We start from the raw sequence: 19,800 nt of genomic DNA, 5'->3' as shown, positions 1-19,800 counted from the left end.
AGTAACTACAGTAACTACAGTAAGTACAATAGCTACAGCAACTACAGTAACTACAGTAACTACAGTAAGTACAATAGCTACAGTAACTACAGTAACTACAGTAAGTACAATAGCTACAGTAACTACAGTAACTACAGTAAGTACAATAGCTACAGCAACTACAGTAACTACGGTAACTACAATATCTACAGTAACTACAGTAACTACAGTAACTACAGTAAGTACAATAGCTACAGTAACTACAGTAACTACAGTAACTACAATATCTACAGTAACTACAGTAACTACAGTAACTACAATATCTAGAGTAACTACAGTATCTACAGTAACTACAGTAACTACAATATCTACAGTAACTACAGTAACTACAATATCTACAGTAACTACAGTATCTAGAGTAACTACAGTAACTACAGTATCTACAGTAACTACAGTAACTACAGTACATGTCACTCCCTTTGGTTCCCTCCTCAGGCGTTATTGTTTCTGACTCTGTTTTCATGTTGGTGCGTTTGTACTTCCTGTTCATTCTTTCTTTTATTTATTAAAACATTCACTCCCTGAACTTGCTTTCCGACTCTCAGCACACTCATTACAAATATCTACAATATAATCTTTTCAGTTAGTATTCAGCTGGGTTCCTACACTGCACAAAGATGGGAGGGAGAGAGGGAGACTCAGAGGAGAGATGGACATATGCAAACCAGAACTAACGCTGAGTAGAGGGTCGTGCACAGACACGCCCTTGGTGAGGAAGAGAGAGAGAGGAAGTATTGCATGGATGACCCAGTTGGGCTTGTGCCAGTTAAGAAGAGCCTGGAGTCAAGGCACAGACCTGGAGACACACACAAGCACACACACACAAGCACGACACGCACGCACACACGTACGCACGCACACACACACACACACACACACGCACGCACGCACGCACGCACGCACGCACACACACACACACACACACACACACAAACACACACACACACACACACACACACACACACCATCTGGTCCCGTGCCTTTTAATAAGTGGAGCAAGGCACAAGACACAGGCGACATGGTGCACAGTTTTCCATCAGCCTGCCAGTGAGTCTGGAAGAACAGTAAACATAACAAGTTCACCTTAGAGCACTGTAAATATACCCATACAAAGCTGCAAGTATACAAATGTATACTATACAGTACCTTTACAAACATCAATCACCATAGGTGTACCCTCCCTCTCTCTTTCTTTCTTTCTTTCTCTTTTCCTCCCTCTTCCCTTTCTCTCCCCTATCTCTGTCTCTCTCTCTCACTTTCTCTTTATCCCTCTCTCTCCCTCTCCTCTCTCTAACTCCTCTCTATCCCTCCCTCTCTCTCTTTCTCTCTTTACTTATCTCTCTACTTCTCTCTCTACTTCGCTCTCTCCCTCCCTCCTTCCTCTCTCTCCCTCCCTATCTGTCTTTCATTTTCTCTCTACCCCTCTCTGTGTCTCTCTCCATGTCTCTCTCTCTCTACCCCTTTCTGTACCCCTCTCTGAGTCTCTCTCCCTCTCTCCTTCTCTCTACCCTCTCAGTGTATCTCTCCCTCTCACTACCCTCTCTGTGTCTCTCCCTCTCTATACCCCTCTCTGTGTCTCTCTCCCTCTCTCTACCCTCTCTGTGTCTCTCTCCCTCTCTCTACCCCTCTCTGTGTCTCTCTACCCTCTCTGTGTCTCTCAACCCTTTCTGTGTCTCTCTACCCCTCTCTCTACCCCTCTCTGTGTCTCTCTCCCGCTCTTTACCCCTCTCTGTGTTTCTGCCCCTCTCTCTCCCCCTCTCCGTGTCTCTCTCCCTCTCTCAACCCTCTCTGTGTCTCTCTACCCCTCTCTCTACCCCTCTCTGTCTCTCTCCCTCTCTCTACCCTCTCTGTGTCTCTCCCTCTCTCTACCCCTCTCTGTGTCTCTCTCCCTCTCTCCCTCTCTCTACCCCTCTCTGTGTCTCTCTCCCTCTCTCCCTCTCTCTATTCCTCCCTGTGTCTCTCCCCCTCTCGCCAGCCATCTCTGTGTCTCTCTCCCTCTCTCTACCCTCTCTGTGTCTCTCCCTCTCTCTACCCCTCTCTGTGTCTCTCTCCCTCTCTCCATCTCTCCCTCTCTCTACCCCTCTCTGTGTCTCTCTCCCTCTCCCCCTCTCTCCACCCCTCTATGTGTCTCTCTCCCTCTCTATACCCCTCTCTGTGTCTCTCTCTCTCCCTCTCTGTACCCCTCTCTGTGTCTCTCTCCCTCTCTCTACCCCTCTCTGTGTCTCTCTCCCTCTCTATACCCCTCTCTGTGTCTCTCTCTCTCCCTCTCTGTACCCCTCTCTGTGTCTCTCTCCCTCTCTCTACCCCTCTCTGTGTCTCTCTCCCTCTCTCTACCCTATCTGTGTCTCTTTCCCTCTCTATACCCCTCTCTGTGACTCTCTCCCTCTCTCTACCCCTCCCTGTGTCTCTCTCCCTCTCTCTCTCCCTCTCTGTGTCTCTCTCCCTCTCTCTACCCTCTCTGTGTCTCTCTCCCTCTCTGTGTCTCTCTCGCTCTCTATACCCCTCTCTGAGACTCTCTCCATCTCTATACCCCTCTCTGTCTCGCTCCCTCTCTCTTCCCCTCTATGTGTCTCTCTCCCTCTCCATACCCCTCTCTGTGACTCTCTCCCTCTCTCCATCTCTATACCCCTCTCTGTGTCTTTCTTCCTCTCTCTCCCCCTCACTGTGTCTATCTCCCTCTCTGTACCCCTCTCTGTATCTCTCTCCCTCTCTCTACCCTCTCTGTGTCTCTCTCCCTCTCTCTACCCCTCTCTGTGTCTCTCTCCCTCTCCCTACCCCTCTCTGTGTCTCTCTCCCTCTCTGTCTCTCTCCCTCTCTCTCCCCCTCTCTGTGTCTCTCCCCCTCTCTACCCCTCTCTGTGTCTCTCTCCCTCTCTCTATTCCTCCCTGTGTCTCTCTCCCTCTCTCCACCCCTCTCTATGTCTCTCTCCCTCTCTCTCTCCCTCTCTGTGTCTCTCTCCCTATCTCTACCCCTCTCTGTGACTCTCTCCCTCTCTCTACCCCTCTCTGTGTCTCTCCCTCTCTCTACCCCTCTCTGTGTCTCTCTCCCTCTCTCTATTCCTCCCTGTGTCTCTCTCCCTCTCTCTACCCTCTCTGTGTCTCTCTCCCTCTCTATTCCTCCCTGTGTCTCTCTCCCTCTCTCTATTCCTCCCTGTCTCTCTCCCTCTCTCCGTGTCTCTCTCCCTCTCTCTTCCTCTCTCTCTACCCCTCTCTGTGTCTCTCCCTCTCTCTACCCATCTCTGTGTCTCTCTCCCTCTCTATATTACTCCCTGTGTCTCTCTCCCTCTCTCCATGTCTCTCTCCCTCTCTTTTCCTCTCTCTCCCTCTCTGTGTCTCTCTTTCTCTCTCTCCTGCTGTATGCAGGAGTCCGTTTGACTTTTGATCCTGACATCTGTGTCTTGTATAAATGTCTGTACTCTCTCAGCCCTCTGATGGAGCTCCAGGAGCTAATGGAATGTAAAAAAGACAGACGGGCACCTCATCTGAAAAACTCTCCCTGCTGTACATGTGTGTGTGTGTGTATGTGTGTGTGTTCGCCCCCGTAAACCTCCATAGCTATCCAACCGTCATATTAGCTTCCCTACGCAAGGGGATCCTTTACTGTTCCTTGAATCCATTAAAGTAACACTTTCTGTCTCACCACCTCTCTCTCTCTCTCTCTCTCTCTCTCTCTCTCTCTCTCTCTCTCTCTCTCTCTCTCTCTCTCTCTCTCTCTCTCTCTCTCTCTCTCTCTCTCTCTCTCTCTCTCTCTCTCTCTCACTCTCTCTCTCTCTCTCTCTCTCTCTCTCTTTCTCTCTCTTATTCTCTCTCTTATTCTCTCTCTCTCTCTCTCTCTTATTCTCTCTCTTATTCTCTCTCTCTCTCTCCTTCTCTCCCCCTCTTCTCTCTCTCTCCCTCTTATTCTCTCTCTCTCCCTCTTATTCTCTCTCTCTCTCCTTCTCTCCCCCTCTTCTCTCTCTCCCTCTTATTCTCTCTCTCCCCTCCTTCTATCTCTCCCCTCCTTCTCTCTCTCTCTCTCTCTCTCTCTCTCTCTCTCTCTCTCTCTCTAAGCAGTGTGAGAGGGCTTATGAGGGCGTTTACACATTACTAATCAGACTTCAAACTAAGCTTAACTCAGTGAGACATCAAAGGCAGGCACGTGACGCCCCACTGATCCTGGTGAGGGGGATGTAGGATAGACTGGAGACACAGAGACAAGAGGAGAGAAGGACAGGTGGAACGAGGAGGGAAAGAGGGAGAGGAGAGGATGAAGGAGAGGATGAAACAGTTGAGATAGCTGTCTGAGGTGATGTGTGCTCATCAAAGCCAGACATGTGATAAGGCTTTGGGGATGGATATTATACAGCCAGACTTGTGATGAGGCTTTGGAGATGGATATTATACTTGTGATACTTGTGATACGGCTTCGTAGATGGATATTATACAGCCAGACTTGTGATGAGGCTTTGGGGATGGATATTATACAGCCAGACTTGTGATGAGGCTTTGGGGATGGATATTATACAGCCAGACTTGTGATGAGGCTTTGGGGATGGATATTATACAGCCAGACTTGTGATGAGGCTTTGGGGATGGATATTATACAGCCAGACTTGTGATGAGGCTTTGGGGATGGATATTATACAGTACATGAAGAACACTCGGCAGGCCTCCAGAGTAGCGCAGCGGTCTAAGACACTGCATTGCAGTGCAAGAGGCGTCACAGACCGCCACGGCACAACCCAAGGGGCACAGCCAGAAGAGGACTGGCCACCCCTCATAGCCTGGTTCCTCTCTAGGTTTCTTCCTAGATTCTGGCCTTTCCAGGGAGTTTTTCCTAGCCACCGTGCTTCTACACCTGCATTGCTTGCTGTTTGGGGTTTTAGGCTGGGTTTCTGTACAGCACTTTGAGGTATCAGCTGATGTAAGAAGGGCTTTATAAATAAACTTCAATCTTTGCAGAGAAGAGATATTCGTAGTGACAGACAAAGAGTTGCTCTGAATCAGACAAGAATAGAAGTTTTACTGTCTTCTTGGAGATGTGTTATAGCTATTTGATTTGATTATCTTCCTTTTCAAAATATCTTTGATAACAAATAGGCCTATTGGTACTCTGTGTTACTGTTCCTGTACTGTTATACTGTACAGTAAACCTGTTACTGTTCCAGTACTGTTATACTGTACATTAGACCTGTTACTGTTATACTGTACACTAGACCTGTTACTGTTCCTGTACTGTTATACTGTACATTAGACCTGTTACTGTTATACTGTACATTAGACCTGTTACTGTTATACTGTACATTAGACCTGTTACTGTTATACTGTACATTAGACCTGTTACTGTTCCTGTACTGTTATACTGTACATTAGACCTGTTACTGTTCCAGTACTGTTATACTGTACATTAGACCTGTTACTGTTATACTGTACATTATACCTGTTACTGTTATACTGTACACTAGACCTGTTACTGTTATACTGTACATTAGACCTGTTACTGTTCCTGTACTGTTATACTGTACATTAGACATGTTACTGTTATACTGTACATTATACATGTTACTGTTCCTGTACTGTTATACTGTACACTAGACATGTTACTGTTCCTGTACTGTTATACTGTACATTAGACATGTTACTGTTATACTGTACATTATACATGTTACTGTTCCTGTTACTGTTATACTGTACATTAGACCTGTTACTGTTATACTGTACATTAGACCTGTTACTGTTATACTGTACTTTAGACCTGTTACTGTTCCAGTACTGTTATACTGTACATTAGACCTGTTACTGTTCCAGTACTGTTATACTGTACATTAGACCTGTTACTGTTATACTGTACATTAGACCTGTTACTGTTCCAGTACTGTTATACTGTACATTACACCTGTTACTGTTATACTGTACACTAGACCTGTTACTGTTCCAGTACTGTTATACTGTATATTAGACCTGTTACTGTTATATTGTACACTAGACCTGTTACGGTTATACTGTACATTAGGCCTGTTACTGTTCCTGTACTGTTATACTATACATTAGACATGTTACTGTTATACTGTACATTAGACCTGTTATTGTTATACTGTACATTACACCTGTTACTGTTATACTGTACATTAGACCTGTTACTGTTCCAGTACTGTTATACTGTACATTAGACCTGTTACTGTTATACTGTATATTAGACCTGTTACTGTTCCAGTACTGTTATACTGTACATTAGACCTGTTACTGTTATACTGTACATTATACCTGTTACTGTTATACTGTATATTAGACCTGTTACTGTTATACTGTACATTAGACCTGTTACTGTTATACTGTACATTACACCTGTTACTGTTATACTGTACTGTTATACTGTACATTAGACCTGTTACTGTTATACTGTACTGTTATACTGTACATTAGACCTGTTACTGTTATACTGTACTGTTATACTGTCTATTAGACCTGTTACTGTTATACTGTACATTACACATGCTACTGTTATACTGTACATTAGACCTGATATTGTTATACTGTACATTAGACCTGTTACTGTTATACTGTACATTAGACCTGTTACTGTTATACTGTATATTAGACCTGTTACTGTTATACTGTACATTAGACCTGATATTGTTATACTGTACATTAGACCTGTTACTGTTATACTGTACATTAGACCTGTTACTGTTATACTGTACATTAGACCTGTTACTGTTATACTGTACATTAGACCTGTTACTGTTATACTGTACTTTAGACCTGTTACTGTTCCAGTACTGTTATACTGTACATTAGACCTGTTACTGTTCCAGTACTGTTATACTGTACATTAGACCTGTTACTGTTATACTGTACATTAGACCTGTTACTGTTCCAGTACTGTTATACTGTACATTACACCTGTTACTGTTATACTGTACACTAGACCTGTTACTGTTCCAGTACTGTTATACTGTATATTAGACCTGTTACTGTTATACTGTACACTAGACCTGTTACGGTTATACTGTACATTAGACCTGTTACTGTTCCTGTACTGTTATACTGTACATTAGACATGTTACTGTTATACTGTACATTAGACCTGTTATTGTTATACTGTACATTACACCTGTTACTGTTATACTGTACATTAGACCTGTTACTGTTCCAGTACTGTTATACTGTACATTAGACCTGTTACTGTTATACTGTATATTAGACCTGTTACTGTTCCAGTACTGTTATACTGTACATTAGACCTGTTACTGTTATACTGTACATTATACCTGTTACTGTTATACTGTATATTAGACCTGTTACTGTTATACTGTACATTAGACCTGTTACTGTTATACTGTACATTACACCTGTTACTGTTATACTGTACTGTTATACTGTACATTAGACCTTTTACTGTTATACTGTACTGTTATACTGTACATTAGACCTGTTACTGTTATACTGTACTGTTATACTGTATATTAGACCTGTTACTGTTATACTGTACATTACACATGCTACTGTTATACTGTACATTAGACCTGATATTGTTATACTGTACATTAGACCTGTTACTGTTATACTGTACATTAGACCTGTTACTGTTATACTGTATATTAGACCTGTTACTGTTATACTGTACATTAGACCTGATATTGTTATACTGTATATTAGACCTGTTACTGTTATACTGTACATTAAACCTGTTACTGTTATACTGTACATTAGACCTGTTACTGTTATACTGTACTTTTATACTGTACATTAGACCTGTTACTGTTATACTGTACTGTTATACTGTACATTAGACATGTTACTGTTATACTTTACATTAGACCTGTTACTGTTATACTGTACATTAGACCTGTTACTGTTATACTGTATATTAGACCTGTTACTGTTATACTGTATATGAGACCTGTTACTGTTCCTGTACTGTTATACTGTACATTACACCTGTTACTGTTATACTGTACATTAGACCTGTTACTGTTCCAGTACTATTATACTGTACATTAGACCTGTTACTGTTATACCGTATATTAGACCTGTTACTGTTATACTGTACATTAGACCTGTTACTGTTCCTGTACTGTTATACTGTACATTAGGCCTGTTACTGTTATACTGTATATTAGACCTGTTACTGTTCCAGTACTGTTATACTGTACATTAGACCTGTTACTGTTATACTGTACATTAGACCTGTTACTGTTATACTGGACATTAGACCTGTTACTGTTATACTGTACACTAGACCTGTTACTGTTATACTGTATATTAGACCTGTTACTGTTCCAGTACTGTTATACTGTACATTAGACCTGTTACTGTTCCAGTACTGTTATACTGTACATTAGACCTGTTACTGTTCCAGTACTGTTATACTGTACATTAGACCTGTTACTGTTATACTGTACACTAGATCTGTTACTGTTATACTGTATATTAGACCTGTTACTGTTCCAGTACTGTTATACTGTACATTAGACCTGTTACTGTTCCAGTACTGTTATACTGTATATTAGACCTGTTACTGTTATACTGTACATTAGACCTGTTACTGTTATACTGTACATTAGACCTGTTACTGTTCCAGTACTGTTATACTGTACATTAGACCTGTTACTGTTATACTGTATATTAGACCTGTTACTGTTATACTGTATATTAGACCTGTTACTGTTCCAGTACTGTTATACTGTACATTAGACCTGTTACTGTTATACTGTACAATAGACCTGTTACTGTTATACTGTACATTAGACCTGTTACTGTTCCAGTACTGTTATTCTGTACATTAGACCTGTTACTGTTCCAGTACATTAGACCTGTTACTGTTATACTGTACATTAGACCTGTTACTGTTCCAGTACTGTTATACTGTTCATTAGACCTGTTACTGTTCCAGTACATTAGACCTGTTACTGTTATACTGTACATTAGACCTGTTACTGTTCCAGTACTGTTATACTGTACATTAGACCTGTTACTGTTCCAGTACTGTTATACTGTACATTAGACATGTTACTGTTCCAGTACTGTTATACTGTACATTAGACATGTTACTGTTCCAGTACTGTTATACTGTACATTAGACCTGTTACTGTTATACTGTACATTAGACCTGTTACTGTTCCAGTACTGTTATACTGTACATTAGACATGTTACTGTTCCAGTACTGTTATACTGTACATTAGACATGTTACTGTTCCAGTACTGTTATACTGTATATTAGACCTGTTACTGTTATACTGTATATTAGACCTGTTACTGTTCCAGTACTGTTATACTGTATATTAGACCTGTTACTGTTATACTGTATATTAGACCTGTTACTGTTATACTGTATATTAGACCTGTTACTGTTCCAGTACTGTTATACTGTACATTAGACATGTTACTGTTATACTGTATATTAGACCTGTTACTGTTCCAGTACTGTTATACTGTATATTAGACCTGTTACTGTTATACTGTACATTAGACATGTTACTGTTCCAGTACTGTTATACTGTACATTAGACCTGTTACTGTTATACTGTACATTAGACCTGTTACTGTTATACTGTACATTAGACCTGTTACTGTTATACTGTACATTAGACCTGTTACTGTTCCAGTACTGTTATACTGTACATTAGACCTGTTACTGTTCCAGTACTGTTATACTGTATATTAGACCTGTTACTGTTCCAGTACTGTTATACTGTATATTAGACCCATGTTAGCAGTAGCATACATAGAGGTTATCAATTTCATGCAAATGTCAAACATGTAAATATGATCATTCAGCATCTAGGAACCCAACAATAAAAAGCACATGACCTCTGTCTGTTTGGTCCATGGTCCATCAGGGTCAATGTTATCAATGACTTACACCATGTTGATGTTCAGCGAAAGACTCCTCATTACTACCAAAGCATTTCATTAAAATGCTGAAAGTCCAGTGTTTCATTCTGTCTAGTTTGTCCTAAACACACTCATTAAGAATGGTGGGTCATTTTTACATAGCTCGGGTCAGATAGGTAGTGAACAGCTGTTTTGTTCCTGCAGCCTTTGTCCCGGTGAGACCTAGTCAACTAACTAATGACACAGAGCTCCTTTACATCACAGAACATGAACGTGGATATATCTGGACGAAGGAAAACATAGGGAAGGTGAAATTAGCCCTGAACAAATGAACAATATGAGACTAGGTCTTCCTGGCATTAATTGTCATCTAAAGAGTACGGTTCATTACATTACTATTAAAGGGTTTGACAAAATATATTCTCTGCTCATTGGGGTATGCACGCTTCGTTATCTTCCTCCTTTGATGTAAAAATGTATAAATAACGTGAATTACGATAGCGGTGTGTCTATGAGCTATTCATGTCAGATGGATTCAGGAAGCCTATTGGCCGAGACGTTATCAAGAGGTTCACACTGTTTAACAAACCTTTTGTTCTCCTTGAATAAATGAAGTAATGAAAATTATATAAATTGATATCAAATGAATAGCGCGGCCGAAACGGAGACAGTATAATTTGATTGAATTGGAATGAAAGTAACGGTATTAGTTATTCAAGATGTATGTGTTGAATATTATTGAATACGTCTCCATGCAAAGTTATTTGTGGTTGGAGGTTTGCCCCACATTTTATACTGTATTTAGATATCAGGGACAGCTATGCAAGAGAGCCTCCAGCAAACATCTGCTCTCACACACATGCATGTACTTTAAACAAACAGACATACTGTACGTATGCTCACATACACACACACACACACACACACAAAGAGAGAGACAAAAGACAGATGGAGACAAAGACTTCCGTTTGCATGTGTGTGTGTTTAAGAGAAAGAGTGAGAGAAAAGGAGAGAGAGAACGAGATGGAGAGAGTACGGATGAACAAGAAATTGAGAGACAGAGACAGGACTCGGGTGGACAGACATGATTCCCCCAGGTGCATGTTGGGTAAGTCTTGGATAACTAGGAGTGACAGGGAACAGAAGGAAGTGATCTCCTCTCATGTCATATCCTCTATCTCTTCTCACTTCCTGCCCACTGTCAACAGGACTTTAAACGGGTGTTTGCTGAATTGGGACGTCAGGAGCAACCAACAGAAGGATTTGTTACACCCAATGACGCTGGTGGAGAGACTCTAAACTGGTGTGTGTGCTGTTGCGTTTTACATGGTGTGCTGTGTGTGTGTGAGCACGCGTATCTGTGTGTGTCTTCCAGCATGCTGTGGACACACTAACATGTTATCGTCCAGGGTTAGGGGAGACTGAGCTGGTGAGTGAGAGACAGCCTCCAGACATCCAGCAGCCATACTGAAGGAATAAGATATACACAACCACCTAAAACACCCAGCAGCCATACTGAAGGAATAAGATACACAACCACCTAAAACACCCAGCAGCCATACTGAAGGAAAAAGATATACACAACCACCTAAAACACCCAGCAGCCATACTGAAGAAATAAGATATACACAACCACCTAAAACACCCAGCAGCCATACTGAAGGAAAAAGATATACACAACCACCTAAAACACCCAGCAGCCATACTGAAGAAATAAGATATACACAACCACCTAAAACACCCAGCAGCCATACTGAAGGAATAAGATACACACAACCACCTAAAACACCCAGCAGCCATACTGAAGAAATAAGATATACACAACCACCTAAAACACCCAACAGCCATACTGAAGGAATAAGATACACACAACCACCTAAAACACCCAGCAGCCATACTGAAGAAATAAGATATACACAACCACCTAAAACACCCAACAGCCATACTGAAGGAATAAGATATACACAACCACCTAAAACACCCAGCAGCCATACTGAAGAAATAAGATATACACAACCACCTAAAACACCCAGCAGCCATACTGAAGGAATAAGATACACAACCACCTAAAACACCCAGCAGCCATACTGAAGGAATAAGATATACACAACCACCTAAAACACCCAGCAGCCATACTGAAGGAATACGATATACACAACCACCTAAAACACCCAGCAGCCATACTGAAGGAATAAGATACACAACCACCTAAAACACCCAGCAGCCATACTGAAGGAATAAGATATACACAACCACCTAAAACACCCAGCAGCCATACTGAAGAAATAAGATATACACAACCACCTAAAACACCCAGCAGCCATACTGAAGGAATAAGATATACACAACCACCTAAAACACCCAGCAGCCATACTGAAGGAATAAGATATACACAACCACCTAAAACACCCAGCAGCCATACTGAAGGAATAAGATATACACAACCACCTAAAACACCCAGCAGCCATACTGAAGGAATAAGATATACACAACCACCTAAAACACCCAGCAGCCATACTGAAGGAATAAGATACACACAACCACCTAAAACACCCAGCAGCCATACTGAAGGAATAAGATATACACAACCACCTAAAACACCCAGCAGCCATACTGAAGAAATAAGATATACACAACCACCTAAAACACCCAACAGCCATACTGAAGGAATACGATATACACAACCACCTAAAACACCCAACAGCCATACTGAAGGAATAAGATACACAACCACCTAAAACACCCAGCAGCCATACTGAAGGAATAAGATACACAACCACCTAAAACACCCAGCAGCCATACTGAAGGAATAAGATACACAACCACCTAAAACACCCAGCAGCCATACTGAAGGAATAAGATATACACAACCACCTAAAACACCCAGCAGCCATACTGAAGAAATAAGATATACACAACCACCTAAAACACCCAGCAGCCATACTGAAGAAATACGATATACACAACCACCTAAAACACCCAGCAGCCATACTGAAGGAATAAGATACACACAACCACCTAAAACACCCAGCAGCCATACTGAAGGAATACGATATACACAACCACCTAAAACACCCAGCAGCCATACTGAAGGAATACGATATACACAACCACCTAAAACACCCAGCAGCCATACTGAAGAAATACGATATACACAACCACCTAAAACACCCAGCAGCCATACTGAAGAAATAAGATACACACAACCACCTAAAACACCCAGCAGCCATACTGAAGGAATAAGATATACACAACCACCTAAAACACCCAGCAGCCATACTGAAGGAATAAGATACACACAACCACCTAAAACACCCAGCAGCCATACTGAAGAAATACGATATACACAACCACCTAAAACACCCAGCAGCCATACTGAAGGAATAAGATACACACAACCACCTAAAACACCCAGCAGCCATACTGAAGAAATACGATATACACAACCACCTAAAACACCCAGCAGCCATACTGAAGGAATAAGATATACACAACCACCTAAAACACCCAGCAGCCATACTGAAGGAATAAGATATACACAACCACCTAAAACACCCAGCAGCCATACTGAAGGAATAAGATATACACAACCACCTAAAACACCCAACAGCCATACTGAAGGAATAAGATACACAACCACCTAAAACACCCAGCAGCCATACTGAAGGAATAAGATACACAACCACCTAAAACACCCAGCAGCCATACTGAAGAAATAAGATATACACAACCACCTAAAACATCAAGCAGCCATACTGAAGGAATACGATATACACAACCACCTAAAACACCCAGCAGCCATACTGAAGGAATAAGACATACACAACCACCTAAAACACCCAGCAGCCATACTGAAGAAATAAGATATACACAACCACCTAAAACACCCAGCAGCCATACTGAAGAAATACGATATACACAACCACCTAAAACACCCAGCAGCCATACTGAAGAAATAAGATATACACAACCACCTAAAACACCCAGCAGCCATACTGAAGGAATACGATATACACAACCACCTAAAACACCCAGCAGCCATACTGAAGAAATAAGATATACACAACCACCTAAAACACCCAACAGCCATACTGAAGGAATACGATATACACAACCACCTAAAACACCCAACAGCCATACTGAAGGAATAAGATATACACAACCACCTAAAACACCCAGCAGCCATACTGAAGAAATAAGATATACACAACCACCTAAAACACCCAACAGCCATACTGAAGGAATACGATATACACAACCACCTAAAACACCCAACAGCCATACTGAAGGAATAAGATACACAACCACCTAAAACACCCAGCAGCCATACTGAAGGAATAAGATACACAACCACCTAAAACACCCAGCAGCCATACTGAAGGAATAAGATATACACAACCACCTAAAACACCCAGCAGCCATACTGAAGAAATAAGATATACACAACCACCTAAAACACCCAGCAGCCATACTGAAGGAATAAGATACACACAACCACCTAAAACACCCAACAGCCATACTGAAGGAATAAGATACACAACCACCTAAAACACCCAGCAGCCATACTGAAGAAATAAGATATACACAACCACCTAAAACACCCAGCAGCCATACTGAAGAAATAAGATACACAAAGTTACTATTTCTAACCACTGTCCTCTTAACCCCACTGGAGTATCCTGAACCATGCTGAATATAGATCTGACCACACTGTGGTCTCCTGAACCATGTTGAATATAGATCTGACCACACTGTGGTCTCCTGAACCATGTTGAATATAGATCTGACCATACTGGAGTCTCCTGAACCATGTTGAATATAGATCCCCTGGAGCATCCAGTGTACACCCCTGTCTGTGGAGCAGGTCCACCCTGTCTGTCTCTCCAGGAACCTACCGATGAGTACTGCCCCTGGACATCCCTGTTAATCACTCAACCCTAAACAAGCACTTCTAAACGACCTCAGTGAGGAGACTAGAGACAGACAGAGCACACAGCCAAACAAGGCCCTCAGGCCCACTACCAATCTACTGGATGTCCCAATTAACCTTCCATTTTGTCATTTTTTGTTTTTCTTGTGTGTGTGTGTGTGTGTGTGTGTGTGTGTGTGTGTGTGTGTGTGTGTGTGTGTGTGTGTGTGTGTGTGTGTGTGTGTGTGTGTGTGTGTGTGTGTGTGTGTGTGTTTGTGTGTGTGTGTGTGTGTGTGTGTGTGTGTGCGTGTGTGTTTGTTTGTTTGTGTGTGTCAGACAACCAGTTCCATATACTAACAACAGAAGTCATGCCCTGTGTGAGTCTGTGTATGTTGTCCCTATTAGTGTGTGTATTGTTTTGACCTCCATTGTTAGTCCTCAGAGAAAATGACCTATAACTGTACAGAAGAATACAGGGTCAAATAACCCTCTGTGTCAACGTGTCTCTACATAACAAGGGGATTCCTTTAAAAGGAAGCATTAAAGCCACACTCCAGAGGTTGGGACAGTGGCAGTGTCACGTCCTGACCTTACTTTCTTTTTTATGTCTCTATTTTAGTTTGATCAGGGCGTGAGTTGGGGTGGGCATTCTATGTTTTTGTTCTATGTGTTATAGTTCTATGTGTTTGGCCTGGCATGGTTCCCAATCAGAGGCAGCTGTCAATCGTTGTCTCTGATTGAGAACCATACTTAGGAAGCCTGTTTTCCCACTATGGTTTGTGGGTAGTTGTTTTCTGTCTTTGTTTTAGTTATCAGACGGAACTGTTTTGGTCGTTCTTTTTTTTGTTGACTTTGTATTTTAGTGTTCAGTGCATTTTAATAAAACGACGAACACTCACCACGCTGCATATTGGTCCGATCCTTCATACTCCTCCTCAGAAGAGGAGGAAAACTGTTACAGGCAGCCTGAAAAGATCAGCGTGACTCAACCCTGCAAGTTCCCATCAGAAGCCCACTACCTACCAGATATTGCAGATGAAGTAGTTCTATATGATATGTTTGGCAGTTACCTGTCTGTACATCATGTTCTTTCTACATGTTACATGACATGTGCCATGCTCTAACAATGCAGTCAATCTGTACAACCTTCATAGCTTTATGTAGCAATGTCTGTATGTACCCCCCATTAGGAGGGCAGATGGATCCTCCTCCCCCTCACCTCTAACTCCAGCGTTCCCATGGCGACAGGTCAAACAGACCCCACCTGAACTGACCATTTCTGGTTCACAGGCGAGCCCCCTCTCTCTGTTTCTATCTCCTGCCTTCCTTCTAGACATCCCCCCCCCATCCCGCTACCTCTCTGATGGTAGATGAGTGCAGGTCAGGATGAGTTCTTCTGTCGGCCAGGTGGGTTCAAAGGGAAGGGCATTTGGTAGATGACCCACCTGATGCATCATATTGCAGCTAATCCCTAACGTACACAAACACACACGTGCATCCACTTCAAATGTTTTCACAGTACGCAACAACGCACATCCAGCAATATCTAGAATACAAATCCAGTGCTGTTATTGTGAAGGGCTGACATACTGCAGAATAGAGGTGTTCAGTAATCACTACCGCTCTGTTTACATTTGGAGCAATGCACGAGCAAGATCAAATCCCACAAAGACTCATTTTCCCAGAGTCCTCTAGGGGGCAGTGTTGCCATGTCAACTGCCAACACGGAGAGGCCAAGCTTCCAAGACACATAAATCCCTAAAATGTAGAATCTATGTATGATTTGAGCTGCCGAGTCACATAGCTACATTGGTTCTCCCGAGTGGCGTAGCGTTCTAAGGGGTTCGATCCTGGGCTGTAGAACAACCGGCCGTGATCGGGAGTCCCATAAAGCAGTGCACAATTGGCCCAGCGTCGTCCGGGTTAGGGGAGGGTTTGGACGGGGGGGGGGGGGGGCTTTACAAGTAGGCCGTCATTGTAGATCATTTGTTCTTAACTGACTTGCCTAGTTAAATAAAGGTTGAATAATATAAACATAAATAGCCCCATAACATAGATTCTATCTATGATTTGAACTGCCAAGCCACACAGCCATATAACATAGAATTCATCTATGATTTTAACTGCCAAGCCACACAGCCATATAACATAGATTCTATCTATGATTTTAACTGCCAAGCCACACAGCCCCATAACATAGATTCTATCTATGATTTGAACTGCCAAGCCACACAGCCATATAACATAGATTCTATCTATGATTTTAACTGCCAAGCCACACAGCCTTATAACATAGAATCTATCTATGACTTGAACTGCCAAGCCACACAGCCATATAACATAGATTCTATCTATGACTTGAACTGCCAAGCCACACAGCCATATAACATAGATTCTATCTATGATTTTAACTGCCAAGCCACACAGCCCCATAACATAGATTCTATCTATGATTTGAACTGCCAAGCCACACAGCCATATAACATAGAATTCATCTATGATTTGAACTGCCAAGCCACACAGCCATATAACATAGAATTCATCTATGATTTGAACTGCCAAGCCACACAGCCATATAACATAGAATTCATCTATGATTTGAACTGCCAAGCCACACAGCCATATAACATAGAATTCATCTATGATTTGAACTGCCAAGCCACACAGCCATATAACATAGAATTCATCTATGATTTGAACTGCCAAGCCACACAGCCATATAACATAGAATTCATCTATGATTTGAACTGCCAAGCCACACAGCCATATAACATAGAATTCATCTATGATTTGAACTGCCAAGCCACACAGCCATATAACATAGAATTCATCTATGATTTGAACTGCCAAGCCACACAGCCATATAACATAGAATTCATCTATGATTTGAACTGCCAAGCCACACAGCCATATAACATAGATTCTATCTATGATTTGAACTGCCAAGCCACACAGCCCCATAACATAGAATTCATCTATGATTTGAACTGCCAAGCCACACAGCCATATAACATAGAATTCATCTATGATTTGAACTGCCAAGCCACACAGCCCCATAACATAGATTCTATCTATGATTTGAACTGCCAAGCCACACAGCCATATAACATAGAATTCATCTATGATTTGAACTGCCAAGCCACACAGCCATATAACATAGAATTCATCTATGATTTGAACTGCCAAGCCACACAGCCCCATAACATAGATTCTATCTATGATTTGAACTGCCAAGCCACACAGCCATATAACATAGAATTCATCTATGATTTGAACTGCCAAGCCACACAGCCATATAACATAGATTCTATCTATGATTTGAACTGCCAAGCCACACAGCCATATAACATAGAATTCATCTATGATTTGAACTGCCAAGCCACACAGCCATATAACATAGAATCTATCTATGATTTGAACTGCCAAGCCACACAGCCTTATAACATAGAATTCATCTATGATTTTAACTGCCAAGCCACACAGCCATATAACATAGAATCTATCTATGATTTGAACTGCCAAGCCACACAGCCATATAACATAGAATCTATCTATGATTTGAACTGCCAAGCCACACAGCCTTATAACATAGAATTCATCTATGATTTGAACTGCCAAGCCACACAGCCATATAACATAGAATCTATCTATGATTTGAACTGCCAAGCCACACAGCCTTATAACATAGAATTCATCTATGATTTGAACTGCCAAGCCACACAGCCATATAACATAGAATCTATCTATGATTTTAACTGCCAAGCCACACAGCCATATAACATAGAATCTATCTATGATTTTAACTGCCAAGCCACACAGCCATATAACATAGAATCTATCTATGATTTGAACTGCCAAGCCACACAGCCATATAACATAGAATCTATCTATGATTTTAACTGCCAAGCCACACAGCCTTATAACATAGAATTCATCTATGATTTGAACTGCCAAGCCACACAGCCATATAACATAGATTCTATCTATGATTTGAACTGCCAAGCCACACAGCCCCATAACATAGATTCTATCTATGATTTGAACTGCCAAGCCACACAGCCATATAACATAGAATCTATCTATGATTTTGACCCCAATCATTCACACACCTTTTTATTATGACAGGAAAACTGTGAACACAGCTAAAGACTGATTCTCTCTAACTCTACATCCCCTTCTCTGTTAACCAGTCTTCGACACACACACACACACCAACACACACACACACACACATAGTCTTGTACATCTAACCTTGTGGGGACACACAATTCAGTCCCATCCCCCTAAGCCTAGCTCCGAAACCTAACTCCTAACCCTAACACTAAAACTAACCCTAGCTCCTAAACCTAGCTTCTAACCCTAACACTAAAACTAACCCTAACTCCTAACCCTAACACTAAAACTAACCCTAGCTCCTAACCCTAACACTAAAACTAACCCTAGCTCCAAACCCTAACACTAAAACTAACCCTAGCTCCTAAGCCTAGCTCCTAACCCTAACACTAAAACTAACCCTAGCTCCTAACTCTAACACTAACCCTAGCTCCAAACACTAAAATTAACCCTAGCACCTAATCCCTAGCCCTTAACCCTAGCTCCTAAACCTAATACTAAAACTAACCCTAGCTCCTAACCACAACACTAAAACTAACCCTAGCCCCAAAGCCTAGCTCCTAACCTTAACACTAAAACTAACCCTAGCTCCTAACCCTAACACTAAAAGTAACCCTAGCTCCTAAGCCTAGCTCCCAACCCTAACACTAAAACTAACCCTAGCTCCTAACCCTAACACTAAAACTAACCCTAGCTCCTAAGCCTAGCTCCTAACCCTAACACTAAAACTAACCCTAGCTCCTAACCCTAACCCTAGCTCCTAACCCTAACACTAAAATTAACCCTAGCTCCTAAGCCTAGCTCCTAACCCTAACACTAAAATTAACCCTAGCTCCTAACCCTAGCTCCTAACCCTAACACTAAAACTAGCCCTAGCTCCTAACCCTAACACTAAAATTAACCCTAGCTCCTAAGCCTAGCTC

This window comes from Oncorhynchus mykiss, chromosome 6 (assembly GCF_013265735.2).
Source record: "Oncorhynchus mykiss isolate Arlee chromosome 6, USDA_OmykA_1.1, whole genome shotgun sequence".
NCBI classification, from domain to species: domain Eukaryota; kingdom Metazoa; phylum Chordata; class Actinopteri; order Salmoniformes; family Salmonidae; genus Oncorhynchus; species Oncorhynchus mykiss.
This window is presented reverse-complemented; position numbering follows the sequence as displayed.